A 21,630-nucleotide genomic window follows, 5' to 3' on the forward strand; every position below is an offset into this window, starting at 1 on the left:
GCCGTGCAGATAGAAATGGTTGCCTTTATGCAGCCTTTAAACTTATGCTTTGATTCACAAATACAAGTTACCCCTTCAACTAGTTTCTTTGTTTTGTTTTTTTTGGGGGGGTTGTTTTGAGCTTTTTTGTTTTTTGGTGGTTTTTGTTATTTTTTTAAATAAATGCAGTGCGAGAAGCCCTCAGGAGTAATGCTGATGGGACTTCACTATAGATTTTAGACCTTATCTGTAACACATAGGTGGCTTTTCTCCTCAGATGGACACATCTGATGAGGGGCCCAAAAAGCATCATCATAATGAGTTCTTGATTCATCACATCTCTTAGACCTGTTATTAAGTCCTGCTTGGACACTTAAGGGACCTGAGTGTGCACTTAGGCATCTTCCTAAAGGAGTTAGCTCTGAAGCCAGACCTGAAACCTTAAAAGGATGTGATTTATTTTTTTAAATTCTGTATTTTTTAATTTTTTAATTTTTTTTTTCCCCTGCTAACAGGCTGGTAAACCTTGATCTTACCAGGCTTTATTCTCTAGAGTTTTGGCAAGCTTCCTCACTTCAAGCTTCATTGCAAGCATTGCACATTCGGTGAACAAAAAAACACAACTTGACCAATCATAAGTAAACAATATAGTCCACTTGGCCATGAATAAATATCTCACAGAAAGATCTCTGTGAACAAATATATGAAAAGGCCATTGTTTAACTAGTTTCCAATGAGATGTGAAAAAAAAAATCACGAGCAGTGCTATCGCTGAAAAGAGACTGAACTAGTTCTGTTCAATTATTGGTTAAGTCTGCTTTTGTTCATGTCTTGATATTTGGTTTAGTACTGCTCTGTCCCTGTGAATATATTTGTTTGTCATCCTGTAGAAAGCAGCTTAAATTGTGTGCAGAGAGGTGCAGTCCAAGACTCCTTATGGAGCCCTTAAGGATTGGAGAGATTTGTATTCTGAATAAGGAGATCCTCATTTGTGTGTGTAGATTAATACCACAGTACACTTAGCTACTACAGAGATGATCAGTGTTGGTTGGGATATTTTTTTGTTTTGATGGGTCCAGTGGTAGAATAATATATTTCGGGAGCTGTCTGCTTGAGTATATTTAAACTAGTGGGTATTTAGTATTAGTAATGAAATGTTTTAAAAAGCAAACTAGCAGCATTGCAGCACTTTCCCTTGCCTATAATGAACAAAACCCCACAGCTCTTAAGTAAAATTCTTCTACTGCTAATAAAAAAAAAAAAAAAAGTATTTAAGCAAGCATTGAAATACTTGATGCAGGAATAGAAATGTGGTAGCTCACTGCTAGTTCTGGTATGTAGCCATGGTAAGTGCTAGGTAGGGTGCTGTCATCTGACATTCCCAATAGAAAATATGTTGTAATGAAGTTTGTTGTGGTAGCACAAAACTGCCTGTCTCTTACACCAGGTTCAAGAGCAGCTACAGTCTGCTTTCCTTTTTCTGTGTTAGGATGTTGTCTTTGATGCAGAGACTGCAGGATGAAAAGCTACATTGGACCCTTTCCAGAAAGTTATTGAAATCAGTCTTCAGTAACTTTATTGGCTGTTACTGTGTACCAAGGTCACCGAGATGCATGAACAGACAATCCTGTTTGAGTATTTTAAAAGGTGTCTTTTTACAGTTTCAATAAATAAGCAGAAGCCTTATAAAAGTATGCTATAGTGTTTACTACTTTTGTCCTGGCCCTTTTTTCTCTCCAGCCACGGTCCTGCTAGTCAGTTTTGATATCTAAAGCAGCTTTCCAACATTTGTTACATCAAAGCTCTGAAGAAAAGGAACATACTGGTTGCCTCACAGTTTCTGACACTGATAATCAGAAATACAAGGGCATATCTTTTGGGTGGGGTGGTGTTTTGTCTTTATATACAAAGGAGGTGGTAGTTTTGTACATAGGTGGCTGAAGTATTGTTTTCACCAGGAACAAAATCAGCATGTCAAAATTGACTCCCCTCTGTCTAAAACTTCATGGCAGTTGCGTGTTGTGTTCAACTTTTTCATCTCTTGAGTAAACTGGAATTTCTGGGTTGAAAAGGAGGTGCAGGTGCCAAAGTGGCTTTTGCTATGCACAACACAGTACCCTTTCCACCATAGGGTGAGGCCTAGATTCAAGTTTTTCTTCTACCAGCATCAGACCAGTCACCTGAACAGGGTGAGTGTTAAGACACCAAGATATAAATTGTTTTGGGGTGGATCTCTTATTTCTTCTCTTGAAGCGTTTTACTTCATGCTTGCACTGATGCACACATTTGGTAACTGAGCCTGGGTGGAGGCAGGAAGAAAGAGGTAGAATTAATTGCCTTATGGCTGTGCTTGCTTCACGTTTGAGGAGTCGGCCTTGGATGTCTAGAGCAATAGTGTCAGGATAGCTTGCTGAATCTCAGATGCCTGTAGGAAAGGCAATTCTTGCAGAGGTCTTTAGGCTGTTGACTGAGATCAGGATATGTCTCTAATTTACTTTCACTGTGTATGTGTAATGGAGCAGGACAATACTTTATAGAAAGTGGCTTGCAACTAAGGTTGTCTAGGATTTAAAAAAAAAAAAAAAAAAAAAAAAAAAAAAAAAAAAAAAAAAGTATAATTTTGTAAATGCCTGGAGAAGGACTTGAGAACCTGCAGCCTATGGAGAACAGATGGTCTGCAACATAATTTCTTATGACCAAAGGTCAAATATTTACTTTTTTAGTTGGATTTTTTTTTTCGTGCTATTATTGAATATTGCTAAAGTTAGAATAGCTGACCAAAGAAGCTTCAGACCTGTAGTTATCCCTCAGCAAGGGTAAAGACATCCAACCTTTACTGCAGGATTTCTGTCAACTATATCTGAGTGTGTGTGGTCTGTTTTATGCCTAGTAATCCACATACTTGACCCCTGACTTCCTCACAGTATCTTTTCATAAGGGAAAATTTTCCAGATGTACTTAACTGACCGGGTACCTTCAGCACAACAGACTTATTAACTACTAAGGCAGCATAAAACTTGTAAGTGCAGCTGCTGCAGAAATGGACAGTGAGAAAACACAAAAACTGTGCCTGAAGACAGAACAATAAATAAATGTATGGTGATAATTACCTCCTGTAGGTATTGCATTGTAGTAGTCATCAGAAACTTATTTACTCTGTCTGCCTTTCCCTCTGTCAGTGATGAGTTTCCTTCATTTCCCCATGCTAGCTTGCCTGCAACCTTTTAGAGAAGTTCTCAGGATGATGGCTGAAATGTTAGGAGTAATTAGATAAAACAGCGCTGTAAATTCCTGTGGAAGGAAATATATTCATTAATTACCTTAGTTGAGTTCTGGCCAAACTTAGCTTGTTCTGTGTATAAATAATTGGATGAAGAGATAAACAATTGGGTAAAGTAATTTTGCTTTATCTACCTCCAGATAGGACAAAAGGTAACAAACTGAAATGACTAAGGAATCGGAAATCTGTCGCTCCAACATTGACTTGTTTAATCATGGTCAAATACCTTATCCTCTGCACAAACTGCTGAGCACTCGCTTCTTGTGAATGACCTTGTCAGGCTGAGGAGCCCTCCTAGAGAAAGGTCAGGCTTTTAAGCTGATGGTAGGTTGTTGCTGGCATGAGTCAGGGCGGGATGAAGTCTTAATGCATGTATCTTCAGATGTCAGCTGGCATTCTCTGTAGGTGTCCAAGGAGTGGGAGATCAGCAGTTCCAAATGAAGCCAATGTGCACTGTGGCATATTGGCCTCTCGGATTTGATTAGTGACACGCCTTGTGTCTGAAGCTTGGGATCTGATTTAGGACTAGGGGTGGCTTGCAAAAATTCAGCTCTAATCATTGTATATGGGTTAGAACTGAATATTGCAAGCAAATATAAGAAATCAGAAATTGAAGTTTTGGAAATGAGTGAATCATAGGAATTATGGCAAACTCAAGTGACTAAGCAAAGCTGTTGAATTTGATGCTCCATCAAAATGTAAGAATGTATTTGGTGTGCTTGTGACTCAGCACTTGGGAGTGAGTCATTCCTCATCACTGGGACCTCAGTGCTGTTGGTTTTCTGGCTGAAAAAGAAAGAAGGTGGGAAGAAATTTAAACCTACAGAGAAAGTTTAAACTTCACAAATACAAAAGAGAGGGGAAAGTTTTACCCCCACCTACATTATTTTTCTTGAAAGACTCTTTATTTTTAACTTTTGAATATGGTATTTTCAGTGGAATAACATGACTTTTCTGAGGCACTTTATTTATAGTGGAGGCTTTTCATATTTTATTTTGCAGAAAATTAATTTGTGATTATACTGAACTATTAAAAGAAACCCTTAAAGCAATGCACTTTACTTTGTGACTGTATTTCACACAGATGAGTTTAAAATACCTCACACCAATAATTCAGTTGTGAGAAGACAATAATAGTGGAGGGGAATTGAAATCAATAAGTGCAAACAGGAGAATAAAGGTCTGAGAATATACAAACATTTAATGGAATATGTATGTGTGGTAGAAACTGCAAATCAAAAGGGTCTTGCCACCAGTGACAATATTCTGAGAAGGTGAGGGGTTGAGGGGAAATGAGATGTGAAAAACAGTGAAATCCTCATGTCAACTCTGATGTGTTTACATGCTCACCATATAACAGGGCAGTAATGGAATAAAGGTGTCATGGTATGGGTCCTAACACCTGTGTCCAGTCAGAGGGAGGGTCCCCCGCCTTCAGGCATAGTTATGCTAAGGATGATGGTGTTAATCTCTTTGTGAAGCTTTGAACATGGCTATTAGTAGAGATAGGTTTGCTTGCAGGGTTGACTGGTGTGCATTGGTGTGTTAACCTGTTGTACCAGATCTAGGGATCAGAGAAGAAAATCCTTTTTCTTTCCCTGTTCTATTTGCCAAATCTGTCAGAGATCACCGGGAAGATGTAGCTTGGGTTGTAAAGTTGTTTGGGAGAACATGTGGATTACAAATTCTTTGCACTCCCATGGGGTGGAGGCATTGGCAATGCAAAGGATTTTTTTTTCTTCTTCCTGTGACAAATTGTAGTTGTGTCTTTGGCCCCTTTCATTGTAAGTCTCAAATACGAGGTTTGAGCAAGTTCTCTGTGGCTGTTCTGTGCAAGGATGTGTAGAGTAGGCATCAAAAGAATCTGCTTGGCTGAGTGGCTGTTGCACTGTATTGTCTGAATAGAGGGACGAGGAGTCATGACCCATTCCCATCCATTTATATGGTACTAGCTATATGTATAGATTATAAAGAAATTCCAGAAGCAGCATCAATTCAACAAAGTTGGAAAAATCTGTGGGTTTTTTCTAAATGCAGCTCTGTAAACCATTTGCTGGATGTAATGTGCTGTAAAATACCTGCAGTGTCAGATTACACCATTTTTTTAAATTCACAGAACGTGATAAAATCACTGAATGTGGCAAAAAGACTGCCATATGTGCTCATTGCTTATTTTGATCTCCAGACTTTGAGTTTGGTTTTCAAATGTAAGCACCTCCATAGGATTTGTGAATCTCTGATGGGAATGTGGTTTGGTACATTAGGTACAAAAGCACTCCAGTGTCCCCGCCATAAACTGTGAAGGAAGCTTTGACTATCTGGCAATGTTACATTAAGGAACATAAAAAGAGGTGACTAGGGACAGACAAGGTCTGTCAAATACATCTGAAGGATTTAATAAATGAGGACTGCGGCGGGCGGAGGAAGCAAGCAGCCCATTCAATGTGAATGATAGAGCAAGCTTCAACTTTATTGATAGAAATCACACCTTATATAAGCAGTCTACAATACGCTACTTGCAACTCTATTGGATACATTTAAGAAACTATATTATAATAGCTCAGCCATTGGGTACATCTAAAAGGTCACATTATAATATCCCAGCCCCTTGTGGCATCTCTGGTATGCATAAACATCTTTCTTGCTGTGAACCTGCTTCTCTCCCAGGGTTGTTGCCCTTCACCCCCCAAGGTCGTAATGTGCCCCCAACTTATCTCTGTGTTCCCACAACAATCCTCGCTAGCACAACTGAGCCCTGGATCTCCATCCTTGTTTACATAACTGTACCCTGGGTTCTTTCCTTTGTTTACCTCAGGCAGCTGTGACCGACTTCTGCAGGGAGCTATGGCCGACCAGCTCCTGCAGGGAGCTATGGCCTTGCTCTCTGCAAGCCGTTCTCCAACAGAGGACAATAATTTTTAAGGAATATATAATTCTTTTGTTACACATACATTTTCAGCACTGTCAGGAATTCTCGATGGCATTTGATTTTTGTTAAGAATTACATAATATTTCTTATGGTTGTGCTTTTACTGCATATAGTTGATACTCTTCTGGATCATTAAGTAATTATATTTAAGCAATGACTGAGCTAATATGGAACTAGACAGATTCTGGAGGCACGGATCTATAGCAAAGCCCATAAAATCTGATTCAAAACCTTTTACTTCAAAAATCCCATAATGTGTTTTATGCAAATTATAAAGGAAGGTATCTGGGTAAAGCAGGAAGAAACAAAGGAATATCCCAAGTTAATACTTCCTTCATCCTTATTTTGTTACAGCATGAGTCTGGTGATGTCTCTGGCATAAGAACATCTGTGTGGTAGTGTGAGCCCATCTCTACTTTTACACCCTCAGAACATGTTGGTGTCATACTTTCAAATGAGATCTTGTTATGTAGGCCTGGAAGTTCTACTTCAAAATGTTATCTAAGGTCCTAGAATTTAAGAGCTATTGAAATTAACTTTCAATTTCTATACTTGTAGTGGAAAATAAGCGGCAAAGTAGTGAATTAGGGGGTTCCATTATTTATTCACCACAAAATTATGATAACAAAGCAGTTCAATTTCATATACTACAGGGTGTTGAGTATCTTTAGGATTTTACTAAAAGTGACCAGAGAGAACAGTTCTGTTTCTCATTATTTTTTTTTTAGTTTTCAGGCTTTGGCCTTTTTTCCACATTAGAACAAAACTGGACTGTTTTTGTGATACTGCACAATGAAATTTCACAGAAATTACCCATTTTCAATTTTGAAAGGACAAGATTTTATTTTCATCTGCTTTAGCTGGAAACTGATCCCACTGCATCTTGGATATCTTCCAGGTGAAAACTTTGACTTGTTTCACTGGAAATGTTCTAATCATTTCTCATTCCAGTTTCAGAGTCTTTTAAAACTAGAACAAAGCAGCAAACTGCTAGCAAATCTGAGCCAATGAAGACACAGTGTGCAAAAAGTCAGACCCAAGAACCCTAAGAAGCAAGAGTGTAGTCAGGGTTTAAACCAGAACCAGCTTAGCCTAGAGTCCTGTTGGTTTGACAAAGGTATTTGTCAGTTTTTCTCAGTTGCTTGTCTAAGAACACCCCCAAACACAAAACACTGAAGTATTATTTGTTACTGGAAATGGCTCCATCTATTGCTGTTGTGCATGGCTTCTTCACTTTCTAAGTATTTCTGCTGACCTGAAGCCAGTGTGAAAATAATTCCACAGCTGGTTTGCTTAATATTGTTTTATTCAGATTTTAATGGGAAAGGAAGCTATTTCATTTCAGCATTAGATATAAAGCATTAGAAAATGTGAACGAGATACTGAGTTTTCATGTCAGATAATGCTTTTGCTCTTCCAAAAGGGGCCAGCCTCAAAAAGCCTTCCAATGTCTTTGATTGTTTCTGCTTGCAAAATGATGACTGCTTCTTAGTAAGGAGTCCCTGTTATTATTCAGAAGGCAGATGTTAGGAAGGAAGTGAAGCCATATTTGTCACTTCAGCCCCTTACTTTCAAGCAGACATTATTTTATTAGTGTGAGCTTTCAAGTATTCTCCACCTGAAAGATGAGGGAAAAGGAGGCATGATATTTATAAAAGTACAATTTAGGGGGTTTTGTCTACATTCTCCTGTTTTGTTGTCTTCATTGTCTGCTGCAGTTGACCTTATAAGACTAAGATAGAAGACAAGAGGTGCTATTTACGCTGCCGACATTTCAATTTGAAATTCTTTTCTCTATCTAAACAGAAGTAGATATGCTGAAAAAGAGTGGACTATTTTTAGGATTTTTTTAGGATGAAGAATCTTTTTCACTGTGAGAAGGCCATATAGGTGTTAATATTCCCTTTCCACCATTCACCAGCTGAATCAGAGTCCAGCTATGCATTTCTGCAATGCCTGAACTGTTGGTGCTTGGAGGCTCTAAGAATAACTGTGCTGTGAATGAAATACTGTGAATGAGCTTTCCTATGGCATTATTAATTTTTTCCTGGAGATCTTGCAGTGTTATTTTTTGTCTGGTGTCCTCTCTTACATTAGTGCAGCAATAAATGGATGTAAAAGACAAGTGTGTGTGTTGTCTCTGTCCCATATATAGTACATTAGGCCACCACTGTCCTCTTTGCTTCCAAGAAGTGTTGAAAATATGTTACAAGGTGGAAGCTGTTGCTATCAAACGTAATACAGTCCAGTTATGTGAAGATCCTTGTCATTTTAATTTTCTGTGTTCTTTGCTAGTAAAGAGATACCAAAACATTTTATTTGCTCTTGAAATGTTAATGTTTGTATGTTGTTACTTTATACTGTATATGTAGCCAGGCATTTAGTGTTGATTTCATTCTTATTAGCCACTAAATGAAATTAATCAAAGGATTCATGGAAACCTTTTGTACTCCTGACTTTGAAGAGTACACTTGTTTGTGTCAGCAGTTAAACCTGTGCATATAATCAAATATCCGTGCTTTTCATTGATTCTCACCCACACCACCCCCTCACCCCCTGTACAGTTTGTAGTCTGCATAATGAATAGCTTTTTTTTGCATGGAAATTGAATTCACTTTATTGTTCATATGTATTGGATTTAGCATGGCATGCTGCATACCGATAGGCAACAATAAAGTGCAATGCTATTCACAAGTATTCCTGTAGCTGTTCCACAGTCTTTGTCTGATGGGGACACATCAAATAGGTTTTGTTAATCTTTTTTTAAGCCTGGAGACTTGAAGTATAAAGCAGGAAAACTGAGACATGATGGCAAACACTAACTAAATCAGAATGATCTTGCCTTCATTTGTTTTGCACAACTCCTTTTCCTATACCTCACTTTGCTTTCAAAGGAACATTTCTCATGTTGTCAATTTTCCTTAGTAATAGTTGCATGTTGGGTGTTTAAGTAGTTTCAAACCCACTTATTTCCTTTCCATGAGAACTTTGTAATCATGTCCACCTCTTTCTGTATGGATTTGTAATTTTGACTATTGAGATATAGCTATTGGTTTTTCCCCAGTAATAGGTTTGGTGTGGAACTGGAAGATAACAGGTTACTTGCAGGTATTAAAGGTGGAAGGCTTGAGATTTCAAGGCATTTTAAGACTTGCTTTCAAGTGTTAACTCAGTATTTGGTGCATTCTGCTTAGATATGGGCAGACTGTTCTCTTCCCCTCTGTGTTTGCTTGTATATACACGGAAATTAGTTGCCCGCTCCTTACAGTCTGCCTATCAAATTCGCAAGGTCAGAAGAGTAAGCTGGGCACTGGGACTCAAGATCTTGCCAAGATACCTTGGTGTCTTATCAGTAAAGAAAGGTGGTGTCCTTTTGCCACAGGGATATAGGGCAGAAGCAGGCTGTTATCATCTGACAAGTGTTGTTTTACATTGTAGCGGGCTTTGGTGGAGCTGGGGCTTCACTTATGTAAATGTTTAAACAAAATTATCACTGTATGGGTATTTCTGGAATATTAAACAGTTGTTCTGCAAAAGCCTTGTCTATGTAAAAGACCAGTTTCCTGAAACTGTTCAGTAGTTCTTCATACTAATCTACTAAATATTGATCAACTGGTGATCAGCAGAAGTTGATCAGCTTGCACCAAAATTGGAGGGTGATACTTGTGCCCTTGCAGAAACACATGGTTTTTCTCATGTATTATTTGTTTTAAAATAACCCTCAAAGCTCAATATTTGGGAAATGCTTTCTCTATATGTATATATAATTTAAATTAACTCCTGGTTTCAGAGTATTTGCTTATTTTTTGTTCTGACATTTCGATGACTTTTGTTACTAAGATTAGCTTGAAATCAGAGGTGGCCTCCAAGCTATGCAGGGAATTCTTACTAAATCACTTATGTGGTGATTTGGATGCAGTGAATGAAATTCACAGGAGGCAAAGCAGATATTCAACTACAGAAAGTATTCCCAAAGAGCAATGTGGTGGGTTGACCCCCGTCAGCAGCAAAACAGCCATCCTAAATCTCTCACTCCTCCTGCATAATGATTTATTGGGAAGACAAATGCCATAACAAATATCCCTGCATTCTGCCCATTTCCATGGACTTTTACTGCTCAGCACATTGTTGTATGGTAGGGAATATCCCTTTGGTCAGTCAGGGTCAGCTGTCCCAGCTGTGTCCCCTCCCAGCCTCTTGCCTGCCCCCAGCCCACTGGCTTCTCTGTGTGTGTGAGGTTGGAGGGACAGACCCAGTGGTGTGTGAGCACTGTTTAGTAATAACCAAAACATTGGTGTGTTACCAACACTGCTGTAGCCACAAATGCAAAGCATGGCACTATACAGGATGCTGTGAAGAAAGTTAACTCTATCCCAGGAAGACTCTGTAAAAATAAACAGATTTTAGGAAATATTTTAAAATTGTATTTGCATCTTAACAGTATAAAAGATAACCATCAGAGATTAAGTAAGTGAAAAAGGAGGAAATTTACTAGGTCATCTCCAAATTCCATGCTAACTTTAATTAGTATACTGCTAGCCATAAACAAATGAAATGATACATTAATGACTGAAATATTTCATAGAATGCATAGGTTTTGCATGATGGAAAGCATTTGAACTTTAATTACAATATTTAAAAACAGGTTGATAGTTTATCAGGACAACATGTGCCTTGAGCTATTAATTTCTGATTATTACTGACTGTAGTTCAGACAAAAGTATTACTAAAAGTACACTAGGGTACCATCTGGGATCTCAGGTTCATGTAAGAAGTGCTTAGTGAGGCTTCTTACTCAGTGGCGTTCAAATACATTATTCGGTAAAGAAAAAGTGAAAGAAAGGTCTGAAATCCAAAAATCTGTTCATGACTGGGGAGGTTTTAAATTTCTGTTTCAGAAACAGTTGATTCTGTTTTGATACAGTTGTAGAATTAAACTTGGTTGAAGAATAATGTATTTGGTTGGGTTTTACTTGTTTGGTTTATTGTGACTGGTCACAGCTGTACTTGCTACTCTTGTCAGAGCTCCAGCACTGACTTCCCTGGTCTCCCAGAGAAGCAGAGAAAGGTGAAAAGTACAAAAGAGATTCAACATGTTCTCAATTTATTTGTCTTGTTTGTGGATATCCATTGTTAAAAACATAAAGCTTTGCTCAGAGATGGAGAGTGTTAGCCCCTTAATCAGCACATGGGCGAGGAGCTTGCCAGTTTGCATTTGCTGAAATGGGTCCTACCTCACAGTAACACACTCTGAAAAGTCACCCTCTGCAGACTCTGAAGAGCTCTTGGTGCATATGAGTTGCTGTACGGGAACACATCTCAGAGGTGGTGTGCCATGCAACTGCTGGAATACCACCTTACTTTACCCTGATCTGTTGCCATTGTGAAAACAATCCCCAACTGCTGGTTTCATTTAAATCCATGTAGGATTATGGGCATGCTAATGTCATTCCTTCACTACATCACTCCAACTCAGGTCAGACTTTTATTTAGACATTTGTAAACAGTTACAAGTGAAGCAAATGTAAGATGTAGTCCTCCTCTTACATTTGAGCAAAAAGATGCCTTCCTGTAAGTTTTGGTGTTTCTTGTCTAGAATACTTTCTCCTGGGTTTGAAGGTATGGAGTGATTTCCCCTAATCTCTGCGATGCCTCTGATAAAGACCACTCCTTACCTGTCTTTTGTTAAGGCTTTTCTACAAAGGAAGTGGCATAGGTGGCTGTTTACAGCCACATACCATTGTACCACAGTGAGGATTTCTCATTCTGAAGCAAGCCTAATTACCTAAAGGACATAGGAATGATGTAAAGAGCACTGAGTGTTTGGGAAATTAAGTCTATTTCCCTTTTGTTCCTGGTTAGCAGCTGATAAACAACCCTTTTTCCAGTTTGGGCTGTTGAAGTAGAGGCTGCTAGTGTATTCATGTTGAATATTGGAACAAATATTTATATGCACATTTTGATAAGCTCTTGACATCTTTTGCATTGTCAGTTCTCTATAGCTGAGAGACACATAATGCAGTATTAATGAAGATGGTGCAATTAGTAATAAGCCACTTTGCTTGGATACATCCTCCCTGTTTACGTGTCAGTGAATGCCAATGAAGGGAAAAGTGACAGAGGGGTGAAGTGGTTGAATGGATTTTGGCTCAGCCGTTTCTGCATGACGGCCAGACTAGCTCTTTTTAGGTTCTGGAGTTTCATGAATATGGCTTAATAAATGGAAAAGAGCAATAAAATGTACTTCTGTATATAAGTAAGTTGTTTATTGAGCTGACTTTGTGTATATACAGACACACACATACACAAAACATGCATTGCATGTATATGATCTCTAGATGTGTAAAGATGTTCAAATATCAGCTCCTTCAGATTCAGGTAGGATATTGGGTACTTAAAGTCTCCAAGGATTTCTTTCTGGTTTTGTAGGAAACTAGAAGAGATATCACATGTTTAATTTTGCACCTGTAGAGTAGGATCTACTAACTGGAGACTAGGAGGACTAATTGAAGGTAAGTGCCCCTATATTGACGCTTTGGGTAGAAGTTCTGCAGTTTAGAAAATAAAATTTTGCAAAATACTTTAATGTTATAAAACTGAGAAGCAAATACCCACCCAGTCACTCAGAAATTACTGGGAGCTGAAATGCAGTCATAAGTTTGATGAAGTTATGGGAGTTAGCTAAAGCAATGTCAGTGCTAAACATACCTTGATATTTGCATTATATCTTATGAATTCTATTAATTCATGCTTTATTTCAGGTAGAAGATCTTTCTGGCATTGGCAGTGCTTTCATCAAGTACCTCAATGTTCCACAGGTATAATGTACAGGTAAGGGGCTAATGGATTTATCAGTGTTACTGTAATTGTTGTTTTGTGTCTTTATTTTTATAAAATTTTCCATGGTAACTATCCTGCTGTCAGCAGACATGCAGCCACTCTGTGATCAGCTCATTGTAGACGATTGTAAGAGACATGACCCAGCATGATTCCTCTTCGAGTTCTTACTGTGATTTTGTTTTACTTTCCCTAATCTAAAAGGGTCTCTGTGGCTATGCATGTATTTCTGCCTTCATATGGGGAAATCTGGTGCTTGACACGGAATAAAGAACATGCTGTTCAGTACTGAAAATGCAGATGGATGCAACAATGCCTTGCAGTCCTTCCCTCTGCCAGAAATAGCAGAAGGCATTTAGATTTCCTTCAACTGGCTTTTTCTTGGCAGAGAATTAGATGGCACTAGAAGCATAGAGAGATGCTGCAGTGCAGGGTTCCTGGGGCCAGCTGTAGCTCTGCTTCGTGGTCCAGCTGTGCCTGGATGAACCAGATGCAGGGCCCAAACATTTCTTTTGCAGACCTTGGTAAATGAGCTGACCTGTAGTAGGCTGTGAATCAAAATATCTAGGATCTCAAAGGGATTGGCTGAAATGCTGCAAAGAATACAAGATTAAATGTGATAATAGCTCACTGATTTTTTTCCACAGCTCCTAACTCCCTTTAGTGAAGGCCATCCTTAAAACTAGATACCAGTGCCTTTACAAAGAAGTTGAGCAAAGCAAATCCTCCACTCTCCAAGTGAAGGATTCTTTCTCATGGGTACTGTTGGGCAACATGCATTTGTGTGCAGAGGGCTTGAGTAAGAATTAAATTGTACAAAATACCCCCTGTATACTGAACCTCAAAAGGGATATACTCTGCATTTACACTGAGGGAAAAAATGAAACAGACATTTAAATATTGTCTTTATTGTGGAACAACACTTTTTCTTTTTTTTTTTTTCTGGCTTCAACACTGTAGAAATGTTATGCTCTCTTTCACTCAAGCAGACTAAAACTTATAGCATGAATGATTTAAAGAAAAGTGAATGCTGGGTTTAAGTACGGTTCTGTAAAACGTATCTTGAAGTAAAACCAAACAATTTTATGTGCTATATCAGAATTATAAAACAGCAGGATCTAAGTTGGACTATAAAACAGCAGGATCTAAGTGGGAGCCTTTTAAGGAAAAGCTAACATAGGTGATGTACAGTGGGGCAATCAAGACTAATTCCCACTGAGTCAGCATGAGGCCATGCCCCTAGGATGGTACAAGTGATAACCGTTTGTGTGGATGCATGGGGAGAGAGAGAATATAAAAATGCTTGTAACAGCACATTAATAAAGTGTGTCTACTCTTGGAAATATCACCATAGGATTTCCAATCCAGTAAACATTCAAAACTTCAGTTCATGAAATCATCTTCTGCAACCCAGTCTCCTCATTACAACATAGCACGGTGTTTGCTACAGCGTTGGTGTTCAGGTGATGATATTGCCTGTCAGCCATTTATTGTGCTAGCATCATTATATTCAGGCAGTCTTTTATCTAAGTACTTCAGCCTGAAACCGCCTCAGAGCAAAGAAGTTCAAAGAATGAGGTGGGTGATAAGTCTGTAAGATAAAACACTAGATTCTTCCAGGTAGAGTGGTGTTTTATTGTTTAAAAGGAGAGTGTTAATCAGTGCTTTGAATAGAAATGTTTTGTTTAGAAGGAAATAAGGAGGGAAGTTCTTGCAAATCTTTGAAACAAAACAATTACTCACCACAGTGGAAGGAAGCTGAGATGCATATGTGTTTCCAAAAGCTGGAACAACTGCAGGGAGTTTAAAGTGTTGGGTAGATTGGCAACGCTCCACATTCTGAACACTTTCATAGGTTTTAAATTTGGTTTTGTTTCACGGTGAAGTTAGAGCTTTCAGAAGTTCTGTCAATTGTATAGGAAAGTTTAGATTTCGATGTGGTTTTCTTTCACGTGAGTGCAGAACCAGTGCACAGTCATTCTCTTCCCATAAACTTGACTGGATTTGGTGTATCTGTGAAGAAGTCCCAGCTTTGACAAGAGTGCATTTTGTAACATGAACAATGGACTTCATCAAATCATTGGTACTTTTTCAGCATTCCGAACAAACCAAGTTGTACTTAATTACAGTGAAGAGAAACCTGAATCCTTTTGTCTCATCAAAACTGACACCGAATCCTATGCAACCTGTTCTCTCAGTTAATAGGATAGCATCAGGAGTGAAAGTGGACTGTCCTCTTTGTCCTGACAAAATGTGAAGGGAAATATGACTTAACCAACTTGGCTCATCTCTATTTTCTCTTTTCCAGACGTTGTTGATGGACTGCATCAAAAATCAGGTTGAGACTGTGCCAGCACCTATGCAGTTCCATTACAACATCCATATTATAGTCCTGCCTGTGCACTGACAGCATGCAGCTTCTTGGTCTCCCTATGATTGCTGGGGAGATCAGCTGGTTTTCATCCATTTCCCTTCTTTCATGTCTGACCAAAATGTTTAGAGTTCAACAATCCTAGAAGACGACTCCCTGTGGTGTGCTAGCCCTGATCTCCCTTCATGCTCAAAGGAGGGAAGTGGTTATAATGATGAATGGTTCCCTGGGGTGGTGCACAAGGGTGAGAGGTTACAGCGCAAGCTCAGCCACAACCTGTTTGTAATCTTTCCTGTGTGACAGAGGTGAAAAGCTGTCTCGTGTAACTGTATTTCTTAAAATTAATTGAAATCTATTATTACATTTGGCAAGCTGAATAGAGAGAGATGTGTAAAGATGCATTTAAAGAACCACACGATATATGATTTAGTAACACCTTATTTTTAGTAAAACTCTGTTATTTTTAGTTAAATCAGTTAGTGGAAGAATCACAAGGAAATAGGAGCCCAATTTTCTATACGACCTATATTTTCGGCTAAGTTTCTTTAACTGTAAAGAGTGTTGATATATAATTCTCCCTTTGGCAAGGTCTATGCATCACCATGATGCGTCTATAAACAGAATGTGAAGCGGCTGTGCTTTGTTAGATGAAGCCAGTAATTCACTAGACACTGAGACCTGCCCTGAACTCTCCTTCAGGATGTGGACTGTGTGCTGCTGCTGCTCAAGTTGGGAAGCAGAGGGTATTTAGTACCCAATAAATGCAGGCTTCTATGCAGACCAGCATCCTAAAATAAAAATAAAATTTAAAAGATCTGGCAGTAATACATGCTAATTTCTGTAAGTGGACATGGCTTCTCTCGGACTGTATTGAACTCTGATGTATTTTCAACATGTTTGTTGTAAACTGCTTGTACTGCTCAGCAAATTCTCTGTCCTCCTGAAAAGTATAAACAAATTGCCGTGGTTAATGATTATAGCTGTTAAATGTTTGTTTCTGATAATTTCTGCAATATGTTGGGCTCTTGCAAATATATATACACTTTAAAAAAAAAGATTCACTTCCTATTCAAAAGACACTTTAATTTGTCAAGATTTTTATCTTAGGTCTAACTTTCCTTCAGGCTGGATGCGCCTAATAAGGGATAAAACTTTGGCAGGCAGATGTCTGAACAGTAATTTTCTTTTGAAGTACATCTTCCCATACTTAGGCACCTTTGAAAAGTTATATCCTGATTATTCCAGCCAGGAGAGATCGTTTTAGAGAATATCTTCGAATGAGGTGAGTGTAAAAAAAAAAACCAAAACCAAACAAACCAAAAAAACCCAAAACCAACAAAAACCAAGCCCCAAACTACACAATATTCTCTATACTCTTAAAACTTCAAAATCTTGTTTAATACACAGAAAAAGATATACACTGATACTTTGTAAAGGTAGAATGGGGCCTAATCAAAGCTTTATGTTTCGACATAGAAGGATTCCTCGTACTTCAAAATGAAAATGCTGTAGTGCTCAGATTAATTTAAAAACTCTGTGCTGGTAAAGGAATTATTTCTGGAAATCACAGAGAGCTTTTTGGCATAGTTAGCACACACTCTAATTGGCACATTTCCATATTTGAAAGAGTTACGATACTATTGTAACAGTTTTTTTCAGAAGAAAAAAACCCCACCCTATCTCTCTTTTGACAGGACCGATTCTTCTTTTAGGAAGAATCTGAAATAACAACCTAATGAAAAACACTGTGGTTTTGTTCTTAGTTCTTTATTCACTGTAATAAAATCAATGTGTGTTCTACCTATTGTCTAATTTCTCATACCCTTTCATAATCCAGAATTTAATATCATTTTACATCCACCTCTCTTTTTTTAGTTTTTATCTTTGTTGCAAAATATTAAAAATAATATTTAAAATCTCTCTTAAAACAAAACAAAACAAAACAACGAAGAAACACTGTATTTTTAATGTTACTCCTATGCTGTGCTCCTCAGTTAACTGAGCTCCTGGGTTGAGCTTTACATGCCTGATAATGTCACATGATCTTTTTTTTTTTTAAGGCAAGAAAGCAAACCCAATGTTTATAATCAATTTCTTTATTCATATTATATGGCATTTCCTATTTTGTATGAAAAAATTAGTCCACAGTTTATTAACTTTTTGGTTGTATCAGTGAGAAAAACTTGAAAACAGCTTTAACTGGAGGGGGAGGCTACAATCTTTCTTAGAGTGTATCATATTATTAACCTGTCCCTTATCTAACAGACATTTGGTGAGACTGTAAGCAAAGTTCACTGTGTGAGTCACTAACCATCATATTGTTGTGTCTCACTCACTGCTGGTAAACTGCAGTTCACTGCGTGGCATCTTCTGTTTCATGTGAATTAATTATTTTTTTCTAAAAGAGAGTGTGTAAATTTGCACGCAACTTAAAGTTTACCTTGTATAAATTTTCAACCGTAGATTGAATTTACATCCATGGAGGATCTTTTTATTTCTATCAGATGTAGAGGATTAATTATAGCCATTTAAAATTTTTTATTGATCAGAAACCTGATGTTTTGCACTAGAGCATTTGAATACCTCTTGTCTTCAAATTTAAAGAATATTCTCTGTTTAAATACTATGCATCATTAGTATGTACAGTTTTTAACATCTACCTGATAAAAAGACCTTTCTCTTGAAGTCTCCAGATGGTGTTCTAACAGTACACAAGTGTGACTAGACTCCCTTGAAGTCAAATGCCATACTTTTAATTGACATAAATGGAGCTAGTTTGAGAAGTGTATGTACAAGAATTGTTTCTCCCACCAGTGAACTGAAGCTCCTTCAGGGAATGAGAGCCAGTCTCTGTTTCACCAATTTTCTGGCTGTGCAACTTCATTGATTTCCACTGCACAACCATGACACATGAAATGGAGTGAAGAATCAGGCCCTAGATATGGTGGCTACACAATCAGCTATGTGTTGTGAAAAGTGTAAAAGGAACTACATGATCTCCTGACAAACACTTCTGTAAGCTGGACTCTGTCATGATTGGATGTGTCCCCTCTTCTCCTGTATGCCACACATGGGTATCTGGGGCTCACTTTGTAAAGGGCACAGCACAGGAGAGAATTGTGCACCTGGTACAGAAATGCAATCAGAGAGGGGCACCGGGTTGAATCTAGACAATAGTATGAAGCTTTTCTGTGCTCAGGAAAGCTAGTTTAGCCTTGTTTCTATAGTCAGAAAAAACCAATATTCTTTAATCAGACTTCACTCAGCTAGGAGCATATCATCTCACAATGAGTGTTTTGTGCATCATACTTTATGTCTGTAGTTGCATCCCATAAATAATGAAGAAAAAAAAATCTTCATTAACATATCATAGGATATACTAATCGAGTAAATTTGCAAATTTTTGTCTTGGGGATTTTTAACTAAGCGATATCAAGATAGTATAATTTTGCCTATTGAAAATATCCCATCTTAGAAAAGAGCTATTTATTGTTTCATTGACCATTTAATTTTCTAAATCTTATATTTAATCAATATGTACTGTAATATAGACAGCAATTGTTTACCTAGAAAGTTTGGTTTTACTGATGAATTTACACAATGAATGATGGGAACATCCTCAATATATCTTGAAATATATGATAGCATGTAGTAGAAAATCCTACTTGAAAAATTCAAATTGTCTTGAATAGGAGAGTAGCATCACATGGGATGCAGGCTATATAATGTCTTCTATAAAAAGATACTAGAATGCAGGCAAGGTTGCTAAGTTGAAAGGACAAGTCCCGTCTGCAGATGTATGTCAGAATTAATGTTAACTTCAGTCTTCCTGATTCTTTTGTTTGGAAAAAGCTGAAAATGAGTTTATTATTTGTGGAGTCAGAGAAGACTTGTAGGCCTAATCCAGACTTGACTTGCCCAGGGCTGACAAGCAAGCAGCGGATCTATGCCATACTTGCCTGTGGCTACCACTGCAAATCATTGTGTGTCACAGGCTGGGGTGCCTTTCTCTCAGATGGTAGAACCTCTATAGAACTGGTAGAGCAAGCAGAGGTCGGCTGAAACTCAGAAGTGTAACAATGTGCTCTCCTCCTTCCCCTGGACAGGAGGGCTGTCCCTGCTCAGGTTGGGCTGGTCCCACTCAAGGCTTCCTTGTGTGCTACAAAGCACCAGCCAGACCAAATGTCAGTCTGGCTGCACTGCCAAAATGCCACTAAATGAACTGAACTGGGTGAGCATTTTGGTCTGCAGTCTGTGCTGATAGCTTTGTGTCACTGTTGTTAAGCTGTGACTGTTGTCCGTTGTTTTGTATTCATGTAATGATGGTGTAATGTTTTGCACCTGTGGAGCTTCAGATACCAAGATCTTCATGCACATTACAAATAAGTCAGGTATCAGAAGGTGTAGTATTTGCCTCCAAATGTAAATGCTCTCAATGTTTGGAGATAAGGTGGGATTTTTGGTGTAGGAATTGATTTAGTTCAGAATGAGATTTTTCCTTGTTCCTACCATAATGTATAATCTCTTTATAACTTACTCATCTATTGTTTGGATATACTGTATTGTTTTTAAAAATTGAACAATTTGTAGGCATACACAAAGTGAAGAATTAAGTTCATTTGCCCTCCATGGGCTGCAGTGATAGCAGCAGGTGTGCTAACATGCCCTCAGTCATTCCACATGTAATATTTCTCATCTTATAGCATCCCTGTGCTCCCATGGGTACTGGCTGTATGACGATGATTTTACTAAAATGAAATCCTGATTTACAGAAGCTAGATGCAGCTTCTATCTCAAGCCAGCACCTGAACATCCAAGTCTCCACAAGGATAAGAAAAGCTAGTTTCACGAGCTGGAAGTCCTAAGGTAGTTCTCCTTGTTTACACATCTAGTTCAGTGTAAGGTGACAAATGTAGGGGCATGGAAATCAAAAGGTGCGTGAAAGACATCTGAGCTGATTCAGCATGTACTGGGTTTAGCTGGGAGTGGAAAAGTTGGCTAGTTTTCTTCATAGCAGACCACAGGGTGCTGTGTTTTAGACTGGTGACCAAAAAGGTGTTGGTAACACACCAATATTTTAGCTATAGCTGAACAGTCCTTGCGCAACATCAAGGCTTTATCTGTTTCTCACTGAGTTGCCTCAGCAAGTAGGTTGGGGGTGGGCAAGAGGCTGGGAGGGGATGCAGCTAGAACAGATGACCCCAACTGACCAGAGGGACATCCCATAGCATATAGTGTCACACTCAGCAATAAAAACTGGAGAGAGTTTTCTCCAAGGTTACTTGGGAACTGGCTGCGCATTGGTCGACTGGTGGTGAGCAATGGCTTTTTTTCTTTCTTTTTCATTGCTTATTAAACTGTCTTCATCCTGACCCACAAGTTTATTCACTTTTTGTCTTTTCAATTGTCTCCCCTCTCCTGCTTGGGGGGTGGATGACTGACTGGGTGGGGGTTTACCTGCCACCTGGGGTCAATCTACCACAAGCACTGTGATTTTTTTGAATAAGAATGAGACTAGTGAGGATTCTTTTACATTTAATGCTCAGTGGGCAGTATCACCTTATGAATCACTTCTCGCATTTTTCTTTCTCGTAACTGTATTATTATCTGTAGTATCACAGACTCAGCTTATATTTTGACTGGTAAGGTCAGGTTTAGCTAGCTCTTGGCCTCATACAGGCCTAAGTAAGGTCAAGTATTTGTTAACAGCAGACCATCATATGTTCATTCAATTGAATGAGATTCTGCAGATAGTCTGGGTGAAGGTGTTGAGGTATTCTCCCGAGAGAATGTCTTTATCCCCAGAGGAGAGGGTCATACTCAAGAAATGAGTCAGTCCTCTTGTCCAGTAAATCATGAATCACAGTTTACTAAGTGGCACAGCTTCAACAGGAAAGTAAATTTTCTCAGACTAGACAGCCTGTGTAGGGTGAGGAGTTCTTTCTGTGGGGAAATATATAGATTTCAACCTTCTCAGGCTGAAGAGGCTATGTTGCGTAGTGCTTTTCTGAATAAGTGATTTAGCCACTGAGCTACTGGATCAAAGAAGTACTCCAGTCACCGAGGAGCAGAAATATTTATGGCTGTAATTTTTTTAAATGCCTAATTCTAGAAGTGTGTGGGAAGCGTGCCCTGTGCATGCCTCTCAGATTAAATCCTTCTAGGGAGCTGTGAAGAACATTTAGTCCTCTATGAACACTGGAACTGCATTTCCCCAAACTGCAGGGTCCATGT

This window comes from Athene cunicularia (assembly GCF_003259725.1).
Source record: "Athene cunicularia isolate RWA chromosome 2 unlocalized genomic scaffold, athCun1 chr2_part1, whole genome shotgun sequence".
Taxonomy (NCBI): Eukaryota; Metazoa; Chordata; class Aves; order Strigiformes; family Strigidae; genus Athene; species Athene cunicularia.